Consider the following 24700-nt stretch of genomic DNA (forward strand, 5'->3'; position numbering starts at 1 on the left):
CATTTAATGCCAGTCTTCAACTTGAGATTACTAATTTACAATCACAATGCATGGACCCCCTTCTTAAAATCGACTCAGAACTTAAATTGCTGCTTCAGAAATACACTGACTTGGCTACATTAGATAATCTACAGAGTCTTGAATAGGCTGTAGCAGCTCTTCAAGCCAAATTTAAAACTCAGGCTACCAACTCTGAGCAACTGAAACAGCAACTAGAAGAGCAGATTGGTAGTGTCCAGACACAGCTCCAAACAATTGTCAAAAGCATAAAGTCCCAAGATGATTTTGATCTAGTGATTTCTACTTTAAAAGAACTGATTCAATCACTACAGATACCTAATCTGGACTCCTTAAACAATGTCATAGCCGAGGTCAAAGAAAAAATCGAGGCACTAGAAAATTTTATGAACAACCTACCATCTTCGGATGCTCTGAGTGCTATTACTCGTAGTGTTGCCAACATCAAGCTACAACTAGAGACATACGAGGATTTTGGCAAAATTCAGAGTACCATAACCCATCTTGAGGGTACCATAGCAGCAGTACCCAACGATCTGACAAATGTACAAGAAACTCTGGAGTCCCGTTTACCTGGTATCGTAGACACCCTTGCCAGTGTCCAGCAACAGATCACCAAACTTGAAAACCTCAACACCGAATCTGAGCTATCCCATTTTCATCACTTAAAACTAACAAACTCTCTAGCCTTCTTAAACCCGAAGGTTCATGGCTGCAGCAACACAGGCCTTCCATCTTTCATTATCTTGAGCAAGTTCTATATACTCCTTTCCATCCCTACCGATTTCCCTTAGGTCCATCTCAACGTTGTCCCTCCATCTTCGTCTTGGCCTCCCTACAGGTCTCTTACCATCAGGTTTCCCAACAAGAATCCTGTAAACTCCTCTTTCCTCTCCCATTCGTGCCACATGGCCTGCCCACCTAAGTCTTCTTGATTTAATTATTCTAATAATATCTGGACATGAATACAAATTATGTAGTTCTAAATTATGTAACCTTCTCCACTCACCTGTCTCCTCATCCCTTTTAGGTCCAAATATTTTTCCTAAGGATCTTATTTTCAAATACTCTCAATTTATGTTCCTCTGTCAATGTAAGGGACCAAGTTTCACATCCATATAATACTACAGGCAAAATTACCGTTTTATATATTTTAACTTTTAGTTTCTTAGATATTAAACGAGAAGACAAAAGTTTATGATGAGAGAAGTAACATACATTTCCTGAATTAAGTCTACTTTTTATTTCCTCTTTAATATAATTTTCATTTGTTAATATTACTCCTAAGTATTGAATTTGGAAACTGGTTCAAACGAGTTGTTATCAATAATTAGATTTTGATTATTACCTAACCCTTGGTTTCGGCCTGTAAGCATATATTTAGTTTTCTCTTTGTTAACTTCCAAACCTATCTCTTTAGCAGTCTTGAAAAATATTTTAGCATTATTCTTAATTGTATTCACATCATCCCCCAGTAAGTCTACATGATCTGCATATGCTAACAACTGAGTCACACCATTTAATTTTAGTCCTTCGTTAGTTTCTTTTACCTTCCTAATAGCATATTCTAAGGTAAAATTAAAGAGCAATGGAGATAATGCATCTCCCTGTTTTAACCCATCATCAATTGAAAATTTGTCAGACATATTAATACCCACACGAATTTTACTTTATGTTTCACTGGTGCATATTTTTATCATACTAACAAGCTTCTTAGGTATTCCAAACTCTACTAATATATTATATAAATGATCTCTTTTGACCGAATCATATGTTTTTTTGAAATCAATGAATAGCTGATGGACATTTTGATTATATTCCCACTTTTTTCAAGTGTCTGTCTGATGTGAAAAATTTGATCTGTAGTTGATTTGTCACATTTAAATCCACATTGATAATCACCTATAATTTCATTAGCATATGGGGTTAGTCTTGTTAAAAGAATGTTAGACAATATTTTGTATGTTGTTGAGAGTAGAGAAATTCCACGGTAATTATTGCAGTTCATTTTATCACCTTTTTTAAACACAGGAACAATTATGGATTCTTTCCACTGTTGAGGGATTTCTTCTTTATTCCATATTAAACAAATTAATTTATGAATTTCACCTATTAATGAATTTCCACCATATTTAATTAACTCAGCTGGTATTAAATCAATGCCAGGTGCTTTGTTATTCTTTAGCCTTTTAATAGCATCTTTAACTTCAGTCAATTTAGGTTCTGGAACTAAAGGTTCTGCTGTGTGTACTATATTTACTTCTGATTTATCTCCTGCATAGACATTGAAAAGGTCATTAAAGTAGTTCTTCCATCTATTTAGGATATCACTTGGGTCAGCTAGAAAATCACCGTCTTTATCTTTTATCAAGTTTACTTTAGGTTGCCACCCCTTTCTAATCTCATTTATACCTTTATATAAATCTCTGATATTTGTATTTTTGCTGTTTGTTTCAATTTCGTTAATTTTGCTTTACAAGTAATCTCTTTTTTTACTTCTAAACGTGCGGTTAACTTCTCGCTTTATTCTATTATAATTGTTTAGATTTGTATCATCAGAGTTATTTAACCACCTAAGTCTAGCCTGATTTCTTATTTCTATTAGATTATGACATTCATTATCAAACCATGGCTTACTTTTTCTCGGTTTATGGTATCCTATACTTTCTTTAGCTGCTGATTCTATTGCATTACGTATGTGCTCCCAATTCTTATTTACGTCTGTTTCATTTATATTTTCATCATCATTTAAATCCTGCAAAACATCAAATCTATTTGACAGTTTAATTTGGTAATCTTTCTTAATTCTTTCATCAGTAAACTTTTATAATTTTATAACTTTTAGATTTTGTTGCTTATGATTTATCACTGAGAGTCTTTCTCTTAATTTAGCAATTACTAAATAATGGTCACTGGCACAGTCAGCACCTCTATGTGTACGAACGTCAATTATACTAGTATGTCTTCTCTTATCAATAAGAATATGATCTATCTGATTATGAGTTTTACCATCTGGAGAAGACCAGGTATATTTATGGATATCTTTATGTTTAAAAGTGGTACTTTTCACAATTAAATTCTTTGAGGTTGCAAAAGTAATCAATCTTATACCATTATCATTACTTAATTCATGAAGACTTTCTTTACCAATCGTGGGTTTAAATGTCTCTTCTTTGCCAATCTGTGCATTACAGTCACCTAACAGAATTTTCATATCATACTGAGAAAATTTATCAAAGACCTGTTCTAACTCTGCATAAAAATCATCTTTAGTATTATCATCTTTATCTTCCGTTGGTGCATGTATGTTTATTAAAATAATTTTACACCACCTACCCTGTAAAACTGCATATGATATCCTATCATTAATAAATTCTACTGTTTTAAGACTAACTAACTCTCTAGCCTTCTTAAACCCGAAGGTTCATGGCTGCAGAAACACAGGCCTTCCATCTGTCCCTATCTTGAGCAAGATCTATATACTCTGTTCCATCCCTACCGATTTCCCTTAGGTCCATCTCAACGTTGTCCCTCCACCTTCGTCTTGGCCTTCCTACAGGTCTCTTACCATCTGGTTTCCCAACAAGAATCCTGTAAACTCCTCTTTCCTCTCCCATTCGTGCCACATGGCCTGCCCACCTAAGTCTTCTTGATTTAATTATTCTAATAATATCTGGACATGAATACAAATTATGTAGTTCTAAATTATGTAACCTTCTCCACTCACCTGTCTCCTCATCCCTTTTAGGTCCAAAGATTTTCCTAAGGATCTTATTTTCAAATACTCTCAATTTATGTTCCTCTTTCAATGTAAGGGACCAAGTTTCACATCCATATAATACTACAGGCAAAATTACTGTTTTGTATATTTTAACTTTTAGTTTCTTAGATATTAAACGAGAAGACAAAAGTTTATGAAGAGAGAAGTAACATGCATTTCCTGAATTAAGCCTACTTTTTATTTCCTCTTTAATATAATTTTCATTTGTTAATATTACTCCTAAGTATTTGAATTTGGAAACTGGTTCAAACGAGTTGTTATCAATAATTAGATTTTGATTATTACCTAACACTTGGTTTCGGCCTGTTAGCATATATTTAGTTTTCTCTTTGTTAACTTCCAAACCTATCTCTTTAGCAGTTTTGAAAAATATTTTAGCATGATTCTTAATTGTATTCACATCATCCCCCAGTAAGTCTACATCATCTGCATAAGCTAACAACTGAGTCACACCATTTAATTTTAGTCCTTCTTTAGTTTCTTTTACCTTCCTTACAGCATATTCTAAGGCAAAATTAAAGAGCAATGGAGATAATGCATCTCCTTGTTTTAACCCTTCATGAATTGTAAATTTGTCAGACATATTAATACACACACGAATTTTACTTTATGTTTCACTGGTGCATATTTTTATCATACTAACAAGCTTCTTAGGTATTCCAAACTCGACTAATATATTATTTAATTTATCTCTTTTGACCGAATCATATGCTTTTTTGAAATCAATGAATAGCTGATGGACATTTTGATTATATTCCCACTTTTTTTCAAGTGTCTGTCTGATGTGAAAAATTTGATCTGTAGTTGATCGGTTACGTTTAAATCCACATTGATAATCACCTATAATTTCATTAGCATATGGGGTTAGTCTTGTTAAAAGAATGTTAGACAATATTTTGTATGTTGTTGAGAGTAGAGAAATTCCACGGTAATTACTGCAGTTCATTTTATCACCTTTTTTAAACACAGGAACAATTATGGATTCTTTCCACTGTTGAGGGATTTCTTCTTTATTCCATATTAAACAAATTAATTTATGAATTTGACATATTAATGAATTTCCACCATATTTAATTAACTCAGCTGGTATTAAATCAATGCCAGCTGCTTTGTTATTCTTTAGCCTTTTAATAGCATCTTTAACTTCAGTCAAGTTAGGTTCTGGAACTAAAGGTTCTGCTGTGTGGACTTCATTTACTTCTGATTTATCTCCTACATGGACATTTAAAAGGTCATTAAAGTAGTTCTTCCATCTATTTAGAATATCGCTTGGGTCAGCTAGAAAATCACCGTCTTTATCTTTTATCAAGTTTACTTTAGGTTGCCACCCCTTTCTAAATTCATTTATACCTTTATATAAATCTCGGATATTTGTATTTTTGCTGTTTGTTTCAATTTCGTTAATTTTGCTTTTCAAGTAATCTCATTTTTTACTTCTAAACGTGCGGTTAACTTCTCGCTTTATTCTATTATAATTGCTTAGATTTGTATCATCAGAGTTATTTAACCACCTAAGTCTAGCCTGATTTCTTATTTCTATTAGATTATGACATTCATTATCAAACCATGGCTTACTTTTTCTTGGTTTATGGTATCCTATACTTTCTTTAGCTGCTGATTCTATTGCATTACGTATGTGCTCCCAATTCTTATTTACGTCTGTTTCATTTATATTTTCATCATCATTTAAATCCTGCAAAACATCAAATCTATTTGACAGTTTAATTTGGTAATCTTTCTTAATTCTTTCATCAGCAAACTTTCCTGTATCAAATTTTAGAACTTTTAGATTTTGTTGCTTATGATTTATCACTGAGAGTCTTTCTCTTAATTTAGCAATTACTAAATAATGGTCACTGGCACAGTCAGCACCTCTATGTGTACGAACGTCAATTATACTAGTATGCCTTCTCTTATCAATGAGAATATGATCTATCTGATTATGAGTTTTACCATCTGGAGAAGACCAGGTATATTTATGGATATCTTTATGTTTAAAAGTGGTACTTTTCACAATTAAATTTTTTGAGGTTGCAAAAGTAATCAATCTTATACCATTATCATTACTTAATTCATGAAGACTTTCTTTACCAATCGTGGGTTTAAATGTCTCTTCTTTGCCAATCTGTGCATTAGAGTCACCTAACAGAATTTTCATATCATACTGAGAAAATTTATCAAAGACCTGTTCTAACTCTGTATAAAAATCATCTTTAGTATTATCATCTTTATCTTCCGTTGGTGCATGTATGTTTATTAAAGTAATTTTACACCACCTACCCTGTAAAACTGCATATGATATCCTATCATTAATAAATTCTACTGTTTTAAGTGCAGAGATAATTCTATTATTTATGAAAAAGCCTGTTCCAAAATTATGATTTTCAGTACCACCATAGAAAAAAGTATAATTTTTAGTTTTACAATTCCCTTCTCCTGGCCACCTAACTTCCTGGACAGCTACTACATCTAATTTATACTTCACTATCTCATTAACTGTACACTGAAATGCCCCAGGCCGGTAAAGGCTCAGAACATTCCAGGTGTCTAATTTAATATCCTTATTCCTAATGTAGATCTTATCCTTAGTCCAGGGACCTCCCAAAGTAGTCCCCACCCGGAGATCCGAACGGGGGACTATTTTACCTCCGGAATATTTTACCTTGGGAACATCCATGGACTTATATTTCTGTTTCTTGACATGTCTTTTTACGGTGCAGAGTTGTCAGCTCTACGCCTAACCCCCAATATGAATGGAGGAACTACTACACAAGACAAACACAAACATATTAGACAGCACAATTACTATACAAGACGATCACAAACACATTAGACCGCATAACTACTACACAAGACACACACAAACACATCACAACTATAACACAATATAAACACAAACACACCACAATTACTACACAATATATACACCACACACACACACACACACACACACAATTGTTATGACTAATTTTGGAAATAAAAATTCAAATCAAAAGAAAGTATTAACAACCCTCCCGCCAACAAATTGTAAATTTGTCAGACACATTAATACCCACATGAATTTTACTTTCTGTTTCACTGGTGCATACGTTTATCATACTAACAAGCCTACTGTTTTAAGAGCCGAGATAATTCTATTATTTATGAAAAAACCTGTTCCAAAATTATGATTTTCAGTACCACCATAGAAAAAAGTATAATTTTTAGTTTTACAATTCCCTTCTCCTGGCCACCTAACTTCCTGGACAGCTACTACATCCAATTTATACTTAACTATCTCATTAACTGTACACTGAAATGCCCCAGGCCGGTAAAGGCTCAGAACATTCCACGTGCCTAATTTAACATCCCTATACCTAATGTAGATCTTATCCTTAGTCCAGGGACCTCCCAAAGTAGTCCCCACCCGGAGATCCGAACGGGGGACTATTTTACCTCCGGAATATTTTACCTTGGGAACATCCGTGGCCTTATATTGCTGTTTCTTGACATTTTTTTTTACAGTGCAGAGTTGTCAGCTCTACGCCTAACCCCCAATATGAATGGAGTAACTACTACACAAGACAAACACAAACACAATAGACAGCACAACTACTACACAAGACACACACAAACACACCACAACTACTACACAATATAAATATAAACAAACTACACACTACAACTACTACAAAAGACAAACACAAACAAATTAGACAGCACAACTACTACACAAACATACTAGACAGCACAACTACAACACAAGACACATGCATACACACCAACGATACTACACAAGATAAACACAAACACATTAGACAGCACAACTACTACTCAAGACACACTTCATCACTTGATCGATGATATTCAAGAAATCTTTAAATTTTACAGTACTCAACACCTACTCAGGCATGCGTATTTTGGCTGATGCTACTGAATTAAATGCTGTAAAATTGGCCCTTGAGTCTCTGCAGAATACGGTGGTCAATCTGCCTACATCACAGGAACTTAAAAATATTAAAAGAGCCGTGCATCGAATATTGAAATCTGAACACATCAAGAATATCCATACAGAGATCAAACAGCTTACTCAGACAGTGGCCACTCTACCAACGAATCAACATATTAGCGAACTGAATTCCCTGTTTGAGGATATTAGTACCCAAGTCCATGATCTCACAGCCCAAAGTTCAAAATTGGCTGTTGTTGAAAATCTACAGCAAATTGTAGCCAACATCAAACAACAGCTAGGGACCCTAGAATCCAACCAAGCAAATGCTCTGTCTGTTTTTGCCACACAGCTTCAAGAGATTGTGCAACAATACAAGAAAAGTGCTGTGGACATAAAAATCAAACCGGGCAACGACGATGTTGTTAGGACTATCAATGAGCACCTTCAGTCTGTAATAAATATATTGCTTACAGCAGAAAAAAAATAACTTGCCTAATCGAGAATCCTAAGCACACAGTTTCCCCAACTGAGAATACGAATCACCGTTTACACCAGGTGGCAAACTGTATATGTTGTCCCCTGCTCAATTTTATTACCAGTTCTTCGTAAAGGGCATACTCAGACCGGTCAAGATCAAATACTGGTTACAACCACAGGCACACCACTACCCTACCTTGTCAATAGCCAATGCTGACAACATACCAAAGGTCACCAGTGTGGAGTTAGAGGATTTTACAGACCCCGATACACTAGAAACAGCCTATGCTGAAGATGATGGTTCTCTCGAATTTAATATACAAATGGGGGAAAAGCTGTATTTAGGAATTCCTGTAGTATCAGCTGCTCAACACCCCATAGTTGAAATATTCTTGTTTACGTACTGTGTCTAGACAAACCATAGTTGACGAGCTACACAGACCAGCCAGACGTAATTATAAGCCAGTGGAGATGGCAAGTGGACAGCTGAAAAACATTGACAAGATCAACAAGGGCTACAAATATCTACTTACTGTCATAGATACATTTTCGAAATATGCCTGGGCTGTGCCACTCAAAATCAAGACTGGAACATGTGTTACAGAAGCTTTTAGAACAATCATCAATCAGAGTGGCAGATTACCACGCTATCTACAAACAGATAACGGTAAAGAATTCTATAATTTGGTGTTTCAACAATTTGTTAAGAGCCAGTCAATACGACATTACTCAAGTTACAGCGATCTCAAAGCTTCTATTGTAGAAAGATTCAACAGGACCCTAAAAAGTTATATGTATAAGCAATTTACGCTTCAAGGTAATTATAAATGGGTTGCTCTGATACCAGAACTTTTAGATCAGTATAACAACTCGGTTCCCACCACAATTAATAAGAAGCCATCTGACGAGCAACAATTGATCAACACTGTTTACTATCCGAGATATCAGCCAACAACCAGAAGGCCTAAATACAAGGTAGGTGACCAAGTGAGGATTAGTAAATATAAACACATATTCAAAAAAAGCTTTACTAGAAACTGGAGCACTGAATTATTTACAGTGGTTCGAGTTATACCTGGGACCCATAACACTTATATAATGAAAGACCATCACAACGAAATCCTCAAAGGCCGATTCTATGAAGAAGAACTTAGCAAAACTAAATAGCCTGACACATATCTCATAGAAAAAATCATCCGTAAAAAAGGCAACAAGCTACTGGTCAAATGGCTAGGTCTCCCAGAAAACAGCTGGATCAAAGCAGACAAAGTGATATTATGAACACCTGGGATGTTATAAAGCGACTACCAGAGCCCGAACAGCAGACTAAGAAAAATGGCAATCTGCTACCTGATAATATTCGTTGTCTTATTGTTCAGTAAGACTACGCTACTGGTTGATAATTTTTTACTGGCACCTAACTGGTTAGAATGGAAAACACGCACTTGTACGTCTTTTCTAAGAGCTTGGAACAATTTAAATATCAGCGGCTGATGAAGCTATACGATGGACTGGATATAGCCACTTTTGAATCAGATGTTAAGCCACTCGATGACTGTCTCGATAACTCTGTTGTTGTGTTTGATGACATTATACTGGATAACTAAAACGAGGTTCGACATTTTTTTACACAGGGACGACACAAAAACATAGATTGCTTCTACCTGGCACAGACCTTTTCCAAAATACCAAAACAGCTGCTGCGAGACAACAGCAATTTTATATGTGTGTTTCGTCGAGACCATACTAACCTCAAACACATACATGATCAGTATGTAGGTGGGGACTTGAGCTTCAATTATTTTTTCTAAGTTTTGATGTAGGTGCTGGAACCAGGACAGCTATGGGTTTGTCACAATTGATATGACAAGGAAGCCCAATAGTGGTAAATATAGGAGTAAAATCAACGATTTTCTAGACGTAAAGACGTATATAAACAGCCATGAAACGACCAATCGTTGACGATCTAAAATTAAGAGACTATCTTGTAAAACGATTCAAGGGATGAGATCGGAGAAGCGAGGTTTTATGAACAACACAAGCGCACAGAACAGCCTATTATTGATGCTATTAGTAAACTGGGTAAAAATATCAAAACTGTTACAGAGCAGAACCAAAATTTGATCACAGAGCTTGTGCCTGTAGCTGCGCGGAACATATTAGATAATCCAATCACCCCCCTTTCTAGTATTCACACACCTAGTCCTGTTCGTCCTCGAAGAATCGAAGCTAGTCAGGATCCTATTGAAATGGGCCTTCTTGCTCAAAAATATTTAAGCACACCTAAAGACAACAAGGACGAGGTCTTCGGTTTATATGCTGACACAGAGCGTGACAGTATCATCATACATAAAATTGACAATTTTAGGGTAACATTTATGGGCGATGATCTGATTGTATATTCAGAATCTCATCTTGGAGAAAGAGGTGGTTTTGTTAAGTATCCTGGAACACCTGGATTGTGGGAACTGATGACTCGTAAACGGCCTGACAACTATACAGATCAAGACTATGAGTACTACAAAGAAATAGTAATAAAATCGGATGCCCTGCACCAAAACAATGACCCTACACAAAAAAGAGTCAAGTCTAGAAGTGGAGGAAAATACAACAACTTAATAAAGCCCATATGGTCACAGATCAAGACAGGTAGCGGGATCAAACAGTACAGCACCCTGCCTAAAGAATTTGTCTGGGTTGACGATGTAAGAAAACTAATAGATAGGCTGCTTGTTATAGCTGGCGAAGAAAATGCCGGTAACCACAACTTTTACAACGAAAAAGTCGGAATTATGGATATGATAGCCACCAAATTGTCTAATTTTATAGTCAACGACACTAAGGTCATTGGATATCTTATAAAAATTATTAATACTCTACCGCCTAAATTTTGGAATATCTCTGAGGGTCGGGGGTTGGTTAATGACATCATAAACAAGCTGCCATTTGGGCTAGACATACCAGGCTATCAGTATTGTGGTCCCGGTTCCAAACTAGACCATAGACTAAACAGACGCTGGTGTTAATCCCCTAGACGCTGCTTGTAGAGACCATGACATAGCCTACAACACACATACCGATCTTGACAAGCGACATGTGGTAAACTGAAAATTAGAAGAGGCTGTCGGTAGATTAGTAAGCAGAGATGCTTCTTTGGGTTAAAAAAAAAGCAGCATTGGGGACCACCATAGCTATGAACATCAAACAAAAACTAGGGTGGGGGTTGTAAGAGACTAAATAAACTGGCCCAGCAATAAGTGTTACAACTTAAATTTAAACCACTTAATAAACCTACGATGAAGGCCAAGGGTGTTATGTATCAGGTACCTTATGCAGGTCTTAAATCTCTTGGTACTATTGATAGTCTTCTAACCAAAAAACAGCGTAAGAAAAAAAAGTCTTGTCTGGCCAGGGGCCACGGTATGAAATTGTTACTTAGTACACCTCAATTAAAAAAATTACAGCATTCCAGAAAAAATCGCATATAGGGGGCTTCGTATTTAGTATCCCGGCTATCTTTGCAGCACTAGGTGCAGTTGGCAGCTTAGCAGAGGGATCGGCTGCCATAACAAAAACAGTAATAGATTCCAAGAAGAATAAAGCCGAATTAGCTGAACAAAGGCGCCATAATCTTGCCATAGAAAAACAAGGCAAAGGTCTTAAAAGAGTCATAAATAATATTAAAAAAAACAAGCGCCGCTTACCAACTAAGATATTGAAGCTTTAATCGAACCACTGGGCATCAAAAATTTTAGAGGTGTGTACTTGTCTGATTCTTTACCAGAACAACCACTCAAAAAAGAGTGTGGCATAGTCAATTTGGATAGCTACAAAAATCAGGGCACACACTGGATCTGCTATCTTAAATATTCAAACAAGGAGGCGTTTGTGTTCGATTCGTTTGGGGGGGATTCCACATAATAATGTAGTAAAATAACTAAAATCTCATAATCTGTATTACAATGACGATCGTATTCAAAATTTTGAAGATATTAATTGTGGACATCTGTGTTTATCTGTTCGTAGATATTTGTCCCAAATAAATAAACCATCAATTGAAGATTTTCAAAAGGCTCTGTGGTATCTAAAATATCATGGGCATATTCCATCTGACCAGCCAGAATTCAATCTTAAAACTCAAACTACATGATGATATAGTATACCCCAGAACAATAGCTCTCAGAGCATTCTACGGTATGTACTTGATCCCTAATATTACACACCATAACAACACAATCACAGTTGGGGATCAAAAAATTGTCATCACTCCAGGGCAATATAATATATCTACTTTAAATGCTCAGTTACCTAGTGGTGTTGTCTCAACTCAAAATTCTGTCACTCACAGAGTAGAGGTTGTGTCTTCTACAGAGACAGTGGACCTGGGTACTATAGCAGAGCTATTAGGCTTCCAGAACAACACAAAACTTGAACCAGCCATCAAACACACTGCTGTTAATATACCTAAATTATTGGCCATAGAGACTCTGAATATTCATTGTAATGTGGCCGAGGGTATGATCACCAAATCGGATGGCATAGGCACTCACAAACAAACTGGAATCATCGCAACATTCAAACCTAACTCTGAATTTAGGGAGCCAATCATCTACACTCCATCACCAACATTATATTTTCCGGTGTGCCATAATTGAATCGACTACATTGAGTTGGTGGTCACTAACGAAGAAGAGGAATTAGTTGATTTTGTCAGAGCCACAAAAACCGCCATCATAGAGATTAATATATAAATAAAATATACAGGGTTAGTCAAAAGTATCGGGACAGGCCAGTAACAACGAAACCCGTGGACGGAGGAAAATCACATGTTGCAAGTGGATATTGGTGCGGAAACTTCAATGAATGGTGGTGTGGCCATCATGGCAGCCATCTTGGATTCCGCCATATTGGATATCACACAATATTTCCAAATGGAAAGGGGCATGTATGACACATCAATTTAGGCTAGAATCGTCCCACAAATGGCTATCCAAACTCATTTTGGACCTATCGTACCATTCGTGGAAGAGATAGGGTGTACTACGATAGACTGCGGTGGCTCAGTTGGTAACGCGTCTGACTACCATGCTAAGTCCTGGGTTCGATCCCCGGCCGGTTCAAATCCGGGAACTTTTCAAACGTTGAAAGCGGTCCTGGCGCCCACCCAGCGTCGAATAATATGGGTACCTGGGGGAAACCCTGGTGGGTAAAGGCGGTCAGGGGCGTGGTGCTGATCACATCAGCCCCACTCACGACCGGATCAAGAAAGTGTGGTGCTAAGCACAGGGGAGCACTTTATTTTTTACTTTACTTTTACGTTAGACTGCAAAAAATGAGATTTGTCTGAAATAATTGATTACTGTATTCCTGTGGGTAACTGTACACTGCAAGTAAACAGGAAAACATGACATTGACTTGCAGAATGCCTTAATGCAAGTGCTCACATTGCTTCCCGTTGACTGTCTGACAATACTATGTCAACCGATCGTAAAAACTGCGAGGTGCACGTTGTAGCACCCAAGAAAGTGCTCTTGTTTCGTCCACAATGCGATTCCGTAGATCATTTAGGGAGTGTGGTTTGGTTCGATACACTTTGTCCTTCATGTGCCCCCATAGGATGTAATCCAGGAGTGATAGATCAGGAGATCAGTTTTCCTCAGTTCCCCCAGGCGAATACCGGGATGGTACCTTACTTCGAGGCTGTGACTTCTACTTATCTTCGTTTCTTCCTTTCCTGCCTCTAGTCCTTTCCCCGGGTTGCTTTGATAGTTTGTTGAAAACAACATAATATCGCAAATTACCAAATTAAAGAATGCCAGTCTAAACAATCCTTCCATACAACAGAGTAACATACTCTTTTGTAGCAAACAATTCTATTTGACGAATTAAGACCATCAGGTACGTATTTGTTTTACTTTCCCTTCCTCGGACAGCAAGAACAGTGTTCCTCTGGATATGAACTCTACCGGTACACATCCCTTGTGGATTGTAGTCAACTTCCTCGAAGGTCAGTTGCATTTTGTTATCGTCCTTGTGAACGTTCTGCATGTAGCTCATGTTGGTGAGTGTTGAGCCAAAGGAAAGAGATTTGTGTCCGTGTCAGTGATCAAAATGGAGCTCAGTGAACGAGAACGTATTACGTTATTATTGATGCGTGGCTATGGAGATCGCTAGCGATCGTATACCGAGGTGCGACAGTTATTTGATGCTACATTCCCTGAAGGTAACCCAATTTCGAAGTCAACCTTCGAAAGAACCATTCGACGTTTTGCAGCAAGTGGAAGTTTTAAAGACCGTGTGCGATCAGGAAGGCTGAAATCGTGTAGCGACCAGGCAGTTTCTTTGGATGTGTTACAATCTTCTGTGGAAAATCCGCATACATGGACAACCAGCGTTGCCAACATGCTGGACATTTCCCAGAGTTCAGTGCAACGAATTTAAGTGCGCAGTAAGTTTAAACCCTCCAAAGTGAGTTTAGGCACGAACTGACGAAAGATGACTTTGATCGCCGTATTAAATTTTGCGATGTAATGATCCGAAATATCGATAACGATAGTATTCACCTCAATGACATTGTATTCTCTGATGAAGCGACATTTATATTAAACGGACATGTGAACCGACATAACTGCCACTAATGGAGCGATGAAAATCCGCATTGGATGATTGTACATCATACCCAGTATCCACAGCAACTGAATGTTTGGGTAGGAATGATAAGAGGCATCATTCTTGGCCCTTTCTTCATTGACGGCAATCTGACAGGTGAGAAACATTTGACAATGCTTCGTGAGCAGTTTGTCCCTTCCATCCAAGTGTCGACACGGGATTTTAATCGTGCTTAGTTCCAACAGGACGGAGCGCCGCCACACTATGACAATACTTACATGAAGCCTTTCCACAACGATGGATTTGAAGACGACGTATGATCGAATGGCCTGTAAGATCTCCCGATCTATCACCCCTGGATTACTTCCTATTTGGGCACATGAAGGACAAAGTGTATCGAACCAAACCACACTCCCTGAATGATCTACAGAATCGCATTGTGGACGAAACAAGAGGACTTTCTCGGGATATGCTCCAACGTGCACTTTGCAGTTTTTACGATCGGTTGACATAGTATTGTCAGACAGTCGACGGAAAGCAGTGTGAGCACTTGCTTTGAGGCATTATGTAAGTCAATGTCGTGTTTTCTTGTTCATGCTCTCTGTAATTTGCAGTGTACAGTTATCCATACGAATACAATAAACAATTCTTTCAGACAAATCCCATTTTTTGCAGTGTAACGTAGTACACCCTATCCCTTTCACGAATGGCGATAGGTCCAAAATGAGTTCGGATTGTCATTTGTGGGAAATTGATGTGTCATACATACCCCTTTCCATTTCAAAATATTGTGCGATATCCAATATGGCGGAATCCAACATGGCTGCCATGATGGCCACACCCCCATTCATTGCAGTTTCCGAACCAATACCCACTTGCAATATGTGATTGTCCTCCGTCCACGCGTCTCTTTCAGACAAATCTCATTTTTTGCAGTCAACAGTAGCACACCCTATCTCTTCCACGAATGGCGATAGGTCCAAAATGAGTTTGGATTGTCGTTTGTGGGACGATTCTAGCCTAAATTGATGTGTCATACATACCCCTTTCCATTTGAAAATATTGTGTGATATCCAATATGGCGGAATCCAAGATGGCTGCCATGATATTCACACCCCCATTCAATGCAGTTTCCGAACCAATACCCACTTGCAACATGTAATTTTCCTCCGTCCACGGGTCTCGTCATTACTGGCCTGTCACGATACTTTTGACTAACCCTGTATACTAAAAATGGAGCATATCGAAATCTACGAGCTACAGTCGTTCCCTCCGAACTGTAGGACCTTTGCCAATTTGAATCAGCCCAATACAGAGATTGAGGTTGACCTTGACGTAGGGGATAGCTTTATACACCCCCACAGAGCAGACTTATATATCAAGTTTGATTGTACAGATTATCCTGCTAACTCAAATATAAGACTAGTAGACAATTTTGTACCGCATCTGTTTTTTCAAATCGAGATCAGAAAGCATGGTGTTGTCATAGAGTAGAGTAGACAGAGTAGACTATCCAGGTATTACATCTACAGCTGTGGCCACACTGAACTTATCCAAGACCGAGGCCTCGTACTACAAAATCGGTGGATTTGAGGCTTGCGATAAAATAATAACCAAGAGCCACACTGTACTGTTTCCGATGCGCCTGTTACCTGGATTCTTCTCAGATTACAAAGACATTATGAGGAAGGTTGGTTTAAGAATCACATTTCGAAGAGCCGCCAATGATAATAATGCTTTGATGCGATACAGTACATTAAACTCTACTGGTGCAGCTCTGCCTAATACCCTACCTGACGAAGGCAAATGTCTTATTAAGACTATGGAGCTAAGAATCCCGGTTGTTGAATACGAAGCCAGTTATGCTCTTAAATACAAAGCAGATATACTAAAAAATCCACAGGTGCCTTTACAATTTTATACATATCAGTGTGTCCAGTAGCCTGCCACTGGTAGCTATTACGAATTCGATGCTACGAATTCATTTTCTAGTATACAATATGACACGCCAGATTTTGTGGTGGTGCTGTTTCAGACTGGTCGAGACAACAACCAGCAACAAAATTCAAGTAAGTTCGATAGCTGTAACATCAAGAACATATATCTTAAAACGGCAGAAACGAGGTGTTTCCTAGAGAAAATTATAATTTAGACATGTCCAAGGATGATTTTCTTAAGTTATACGAGGCCTACACAGAATACAAAAGAGTCACTACTGGCAATACAGACAAGTATTACTCACCCGAACAATTGAAAGCACAGATACCGATGTTTGTAATCAACACCTCAAAACGCAAACAGGTTGTAGTTAATGACAGGACAAACATTAAAATAATCTGTGAATTCCATGATACACCACCTGCCGACACCATATGCAGTGTTATTCTTATAGGTCAGAAATCATATGATTATGATATAAGAAACGAGAGAGTCACAGAGCAATTCTAGAATTGTCTTAGTACTAGATATACAAGTTGAGCCTGGTGCAAAATTAAAATATTCGGGTTAACATATTAATACTCTGAACTGACTGTCAAGTATTTAAGCACACTTTACAGAATATTACACTGAAGACAATAAGCTCATATGAGCATCTTGGCTTAGTTTTAAGTGTAGCCAATACAAAGTCAAGAGGGGCATATTTTTTAAAGGCAATCCCCAAGGGCTTTTTACTAACGTCTTGCATTAGACGTTCTTGCTCTTCTCCCTCCTCCTCTACCTCCTCTGCATCGAGGTCTATTAAGGGAGGGGATGGGGGAGAAGGAGGAGGATTCTCAGCCACATTCCGAAGCACATTAGGGGCCACCAAGACCCGCAGGCGTTCGGCTCTCTCCTCATTTCTACGACGTATTCTGAAAAAATGATAACAGTTGAAATGATATTTATATATATACTAATGATAGTATATGATATCTACATATAATTCTGAAAATAATGATGTAAGGAATCAGTAAAATGGCAGGTTACGGTTTTAAAATTCTGTTACATAAGTATATCCTTTCCTGCTGCTCTTCAACGGCGGCCAGGAACCTCCGTCGGATCTGGTAATGCCGCAAGAGAAATTCGTCCGCTTGGGCATAACCTCGACGGAGAAATTCGGCTAGCTCGCTGCCGAATCCAAAGAACTAATTTCGTTGCTCCTGGTACAGCAGCCCCTGTTCCTTCAGGAACGAGTTCATGATCGTCGTAAATTCTCTGGAGGTTGCTTCATCTTGCATATGTGCCTGCTGTTCAATGAATGCGGTAAAAAGAGTTACCCCGTTTTGTACCAGCTGTTGCTGAAAATAAATATGTGTATGAATATATAAGTATAAACAATATCGTTAAATATAACTAATATATTTTCTATTTTCAGATGGCTACACTTCCATTAAGCTTCAGTTTATTGTGTGGTGATGTAAAAGAGGAAACAGATGCCCTACCAGACAGACGAAATTTATGGAGCAAGGTGCATGGACGACAAGTAGAAAAGCATGTTGCTAGCTACGTGACGTTTTGCGAAGAAAACGGGTTGGCCGAAGATTTATTGCGGCAATTGGAAGAAACGTGTAAAGATTTCGTAGTACAGGTGGACACATTGGTTAAAATATTCAGCTTTATTATTGAGAAGAAAAGAAATGCGCCAGTGTTTGGTGATTTTGTAGAAAACATACAGAAAGCGCAATATGTACCTTCGCATTTATGTTTAAGAATCTGCTTTGAAATGATGGAACTATTTAAAGGTGTGAGGAATGATAGGGCAGCAAATAAGAAAACTCGAGGAACGGAGAAAGAGATGGAGGACCAAATTGTGGAAATGTTAAAAAAAGAAAACTGAACGAATAACTAACAATCACTAATATATTAACACCTGTTCAGTTTTCTGTTGCAAGTCGAAAATGTCCGTGACTGTACATATTGCATTTTGTATGATTACGGTGTATAACTGTAACAAGTATTATAAAAATAGTTGATAGACATGTTCACAAATTAAAATGTGCTTGATTGATTTGGTTTTTAAGTCTACTTTATGTACAGTAAAATTAATAAGAACTTTACCTACAGTTTAATGTGGGAACAGGGTATCGAACCCGAGACCCCTTCACCGCAATTCTAAAATGTATTTTTCGAAACACTGATTTTGTGTGAGATTGTAGTGGTGTATCAAAATATGTGAAGTTCCGATAATAAAATATATTATATACAGAAAAGATGTTATGTTTCAATATACATAGATATGAGGTACCTACAAAATTCCCGTTCTCCATTTTGATGTCCACACTGAGAATATCGGAGAAAATTACAATGAATTGAAGAAACAATGTTCTATGTATATTAAACCGTGGGATCATAAAGAGCAAGATAAGTAGCGAAGAACGAGAGGAAAGTTGTTTTTTTCTGCAAGGACAATGTCCCATTTCCTTATAGGATTAAAACACCTGCAGTCGTTGTCAGTATTTTTAAAAAAGTGTTTTCTAAGTAAACATGTGAGACCTTGGTCCATTTACAGCGGGTTTTTATTAGGAGCCTGCATACCAGATATGCTACGTATGAGAGTTTTTTATTACATTGTTATTCGCACAGACCGAATGCCACAGGCCGGTTGCATGTGAAGGTTATGCAGCAGAGAGACTGCCCGGGGGCTTAATCTAAAGTCGTGAGTTAATTCATCAGACGTTGCTCATATATATCCGGTTCTATAGTTTACCATAGTGATGACACCGGCCAGATTTTATGTTCGATGTAAAGTTTAGGCGCATAAAGAGAGTACGCTTTATATACACTGATAGGTTAATCGGTACAGAATCCATTTTATACACTGAGGCTGACAGGAAGCAGAATGAATCGAACCTCGCACCTGTGGGACAGGACCTACAGTGCGGATTGAACCGTTGTTTAAAGCTCGTTTCATGCACCGATAAATTATTCGGGACAGATCCTCTTTTATGCACAGAGACTAATTGGTAGTAGATGTATGGAACCAGGGACCCTGAAGGGAGGACACACAGTGCGGATTGAACCGATGTTTAAAGTTTGTTTTATGCACCGATTAATTAATCGGGACAGAACCTCTTTTATGCATTGAGACTAATCGGGTGTAGGATGTATCGAACTCTGTACAGGACCTACAGTGCGGATTGAACAGATGTTTGGAAGTCGCTTTTTATGCGCATGTTAGACCAATCTGGACAGAAACCCTTTTATGCACTGGGGCTAGTAGGTTAGATACACCTTCCATATACTCTATCAAAAGGTCGGAACGTAGTTATTTCGAATCTGCAATACTTTCGCTCTAGCTCAATTAGGGCCGGCAAGAGGGCCCCTTAAAATTTTTGTGATATTTGTTTATATATATATATATATATATATATATATATATATATATATATATATATATATATATATATATATATATATTTAAATTTCAAATTCGAATATCTCGGCTCCTGATTCACGTAGAGGGATGGTTCAAACGCCATTTTACTCAGAAAAACATGCTCTTTCATCCTCTTAAGTCCAGCGGTTTCCTAGTTTCTTTATTTGCTGTCGGAGACCCTTGATGTTACATTTAAATGAATTGTCTTGTCGTGCAGATTCTGAATCTGCAATTACTTTCGGTCTAGCTCAATTAGGGGAGGCAGGACGACTCCTTAAAGTTCTATGTTATATTTGTGTTTCTTTGACGTTTCCGGTGGCGGTAATGAGTTAAAATTCTTGGAATTTAGTGTGTGTGTGTGTGTGTGCGTTTCTGGCTTTCGGAAGATAAATCCTTGGAAAGAGTGTGAGTGAAGAGTGGTCGGTAGAGGATTTTTTTAAAGGGAAAACATAACGTCATTTTGTTGAACGTGTTCACCTTGAGTGGATAAAAGGAAATGAATTCTGGGAAAGACGGTTAACTATTTCCGAGAATTTTTTTATATGCGGTTTGACAAATATAAATTTGCAAAAGATTGTTGCATATTTTCGAGAAGTTGAAAACCGTTGGAAACGGATATACTCTAAATAACTGCTTGGCATGCAACCGTATATAAAGAACGGTGTTCTCTCCACACGGCAGTCTTCGTGAAATAGTTATTGTAAGATCATGGATGTACAGTTATCCGCTGACGATATCTTAGTACTATATCGTGATGGATATTACACGACACCAAGGCAGTTGCGGGTATTTTTTGTTGAACATTGCGCAGAAAATCATCGCGGAAGAAAGTATCTCCTTAGTCGAGGAGTATGACCGATTACTACGGACTGTGCCAACTTTCGTACCAGAACTTTCCGGACAAGGGTGGAGACATATTCCCGAGCAGTCACCAGACCTGTCATCAACACCCGATCCTGTACCCACAGTTACCAAGGAGAAGCAGAAAGCTGCATTTGACTCTGTTACACCACCAGGAACTTCAAGGAACGTTGTATCCAGATCACACCCGGAACCTCTGCCAGGACCGTAATGGAGACCTGATCCAGTACCAGAAGAAACCTCGAAAAAGACATCGTTCACCACTGTGCCCATTTCTATTTCGGATTCTACGGAAGGTAAAAAAAGTACAAAAAGAAAACATGTACCGGTGATTAAACAAACTATCGCGAATATTATATTGCACAACATACACGAACGTAACTATACAAAATTTCGTTCTAAGGGACAGCGGGTAGAATTTAGTTTTACCCAACAACCCGTTAATGTCGATCCTCAATCATGGATTCACGAAGGGATCAAGAACCTGCTTATTTATGTAAAAAAAGGTGCCAAGGACAGTGATAAAATAGGACTCACACTCTCTAATGTATCCGATGTGACAGTAAAAGACATATATGTAGGGTGGCGTAGATGTGATCAGCTGAAACCTGAAATGATTTGGGATATGTTGTCAAAAATTCTTAAGAGTGCTGAAACATTTTTGGTCACAGACCGTTTAATTTTCAGAGCGGACCACGTTGATAGACCTGTTGGCGGTGGTGGTAAACGTGTATATTGTTTACCGACTTAAATGGCAACCTCTGTGAAAAGAAGACTTGTTTGTGTGCGAAATAGTTTGGTGGAAGCTCTAATTATCGGGAAGGCATATGCAGATCAAGATCCTGTCTATAAATCCTACAGGCATAGTTATAAACTACAGAAACCAGGATTTGAACTGATGCGTAAAGCCAGAGTGAACCTCACAGCTGATACATGTATTGGGAGTGGTATTCCAGAACTCAGAAAATTCCAACAATATTTTACAGATTACAAAATAATTGTTTGCAACAATCTGAGAGATCCTAAAGACATTCTGTTTGAGGGACAAGTGCAAAATGTTTCTAAATTTATCCACCTTTTGTACGATGATGTTCAGCAACATTTTGATGTGATTGTGAACCGTGTTTCTGCATTTGCAGCACAACAGGAGTGTCCTGGGTGTAATGAGTTGATATTTGGCAAACCACACAGCCATTTATGCAAGCAGATGTGTTCCATGTGTCGTGCCAAACCGCCATGTGTACCCCCAAACGAATATTCTCAAAACATTTGAGGTATGCCATAGAACATTGAAGAACAGTGAGTGTTTCACCAGTCTTATTTCTACCCCGTTCCGAAATGGTACCGTTTGTAGTGAGATTCATCAGTGTCAAAAATGTTGCAGGATTGTATTAACAAATAACAGGTTCGAAAAGAAACATGATTGCAACAGCAGATATTGAAAAATGTGCAGACAGGTGAAACCCATCAACCATTTCTGATACATACCAATTCGAAAACCACAAAAACAATCCAAATTTTTCGATTTTGAATATTACACGGATATTCCGTACACAGAAAAAAACAATGCGTTTCTTCACGTACCTAACCTAACTGTGTTGCAAACAGCTTGCCATGGGTGTTAACTAGAAGAAGATTTATCAGTGCCCTGTCGAGTTTGTGGAAAACGACAATAAATTTTCTGCGATGATCTTGTTGACACATTTTCATCATACCTGGAACTACAACACAAATTCAGTAACATCACTATTTGTGCGCACAATGCACGGGTGTACAATTCTACATTTCTGTTACGTAGAATGTTGGAAAGAGGGATGAAACCTAGAATTATTTTTAAGGGGACAAAAATCTTGAACATGACGTACCAGAATTTACATTTCATCGATAGTTTAAATTATGTTCAATCAAATCTTGCAGGATTTTCCAAACTTTTTGGATTGCCAATTCAGAAAGGATATTATCCACATGTGTGGAATACCTACGAGCACAGAAATTACGTAGGAGAAATACCACCACCTTCAGCATACGGATATGACTACATGAAATCTGTGGCAGATCAAAACAAACTTATGATGTGGTACGAAAACGAGTGCAATAAAATTTTTCCTTTCAACAACAAGGAACAACTAGTGGAATATTGTATCAAGGATGTGGCACTATTGCGACAGCGATGCTTAAAATTGAGACAGTATTTTATTAACATTAGCAAAATAGACATTTTCCAGAAGTGTATTACAATAGCATCCGTATGTTCATTAATCTACAGGCAACTGTTTATGCCTTGTAATAGTATAGGGATAATTCCTGAAGAAGAATATCAGCATGCCGACACAATGTCGAAGTCTGCCTTGAAATGGCTAACATATGTCGAAGAGTAAAATAACATCACCATCATCCATGGTGGAAAGATCCGTGAACAATTTGTGTTGGGTGGACGTTTTAAAGTAGACGGCTTCCACGGAGAGACGAAAACCTGCTACGAATTTTTGGGATGCTGGTTTCACGGATGTCCACGGTGTATATCCACCAACAGAAGTGTGTATCCCGAGTACGATAACCAGAATAGCAAAGAAGAAGAAGAAGAAGAAAAAGAAGAAAATGAAGCTGGAGGTAATAGTGGTCAACGGAGTAGAACAGAGAATAATAAATACGTCAACCGTGTGAACACGGTATGAAACAACATGTCGCAGAATCAGTGTTCTACAGTCTGAAGGTTACAATGTTGATAGCATGTGGTAGTTTGACTTTAAGAAGATATTACAATCCGACCCACTACTTGAGAAATACTTAACAACACATCCTGTTGTACAATGCACACCTTTAAATCCACGGGATGCATTATATGGAGGGAGAGTAGAGACTATCAGAACCTATTATAAAGTCAAGGAAAATGAACAGTTGAAATACTACGATTTTATGAGTCTTTACCCCTATGTCAACAAATACTGTGTCTATCCAATAGGACATCCTACCATCTTTCTTGAAGATTCCATCCCTAATGTATCGGAAATATTAACTATGGAAAAGTTAATCAAGTGTACTGTTCTTCCACCTCAAACACGCTTCTCCACCCTGTTTTACCTATAAAAATGAACAGCAGACTAATGTTTGTTCTGTGCAAAGAATGTGGATTACAACTAAAGTGTGAAGGTACCTGTCAACATTCTATAGAACAACGTGCACCGACTGGGATGTGGTTGATAGCAGACGTTCGTAAAGCCTGCACTTTAGGCTACATCGTACTATCGGTATCAGAAGTGTGGAAGTATGAAACAAATGTGTACAACCCTATCACCAAATCCGGTGTCCTATTTATACACACGTTTACCACCACCGCCAACAGGTATATCAACGTGGTCCACTCTTAAAATTAAACGGTCGGTGACCAAAAATGTTTTAGCACTCGGAAGCACTCTACCTCTGTTTCATTCTCATCGTCGTTGTACACCTACGTAATTTCTGCCTTTTACAGTAGATAGAATCTACTGTTATCAATTTTAGTACTCTACAGTGTCTGTCAGAAATCTACTCAAAATCAATGATTTCCTACTGAACACTTTCAGTAGGCCTAATGTGTAATTACAGTTGAGGAACTACAAGTGAAATATTCTCTTCAGTACTACATGTAAAGTTGAATGTAGTGTGTTTGAATTTGAATTTCAATTCA

Source organism: Lepisma saccharinum, unplaced genomic scaffold (genome assembly GCF_977018435.1).
Source record: "Lepisma saccharinum unplaced genomic scaffold, izLepSacc3.1 HAP1_SCAFFOLD_425, whole genome shotgun sequence".
In the NCBI taxonomy this organism is placed as follows: domain Eukaryota; kingdom Metazoa; phylum Arthropoda; class Insecta; order Zygentoma; family Lepismatidae; genus Lepisma; species Lepisma saccharinum.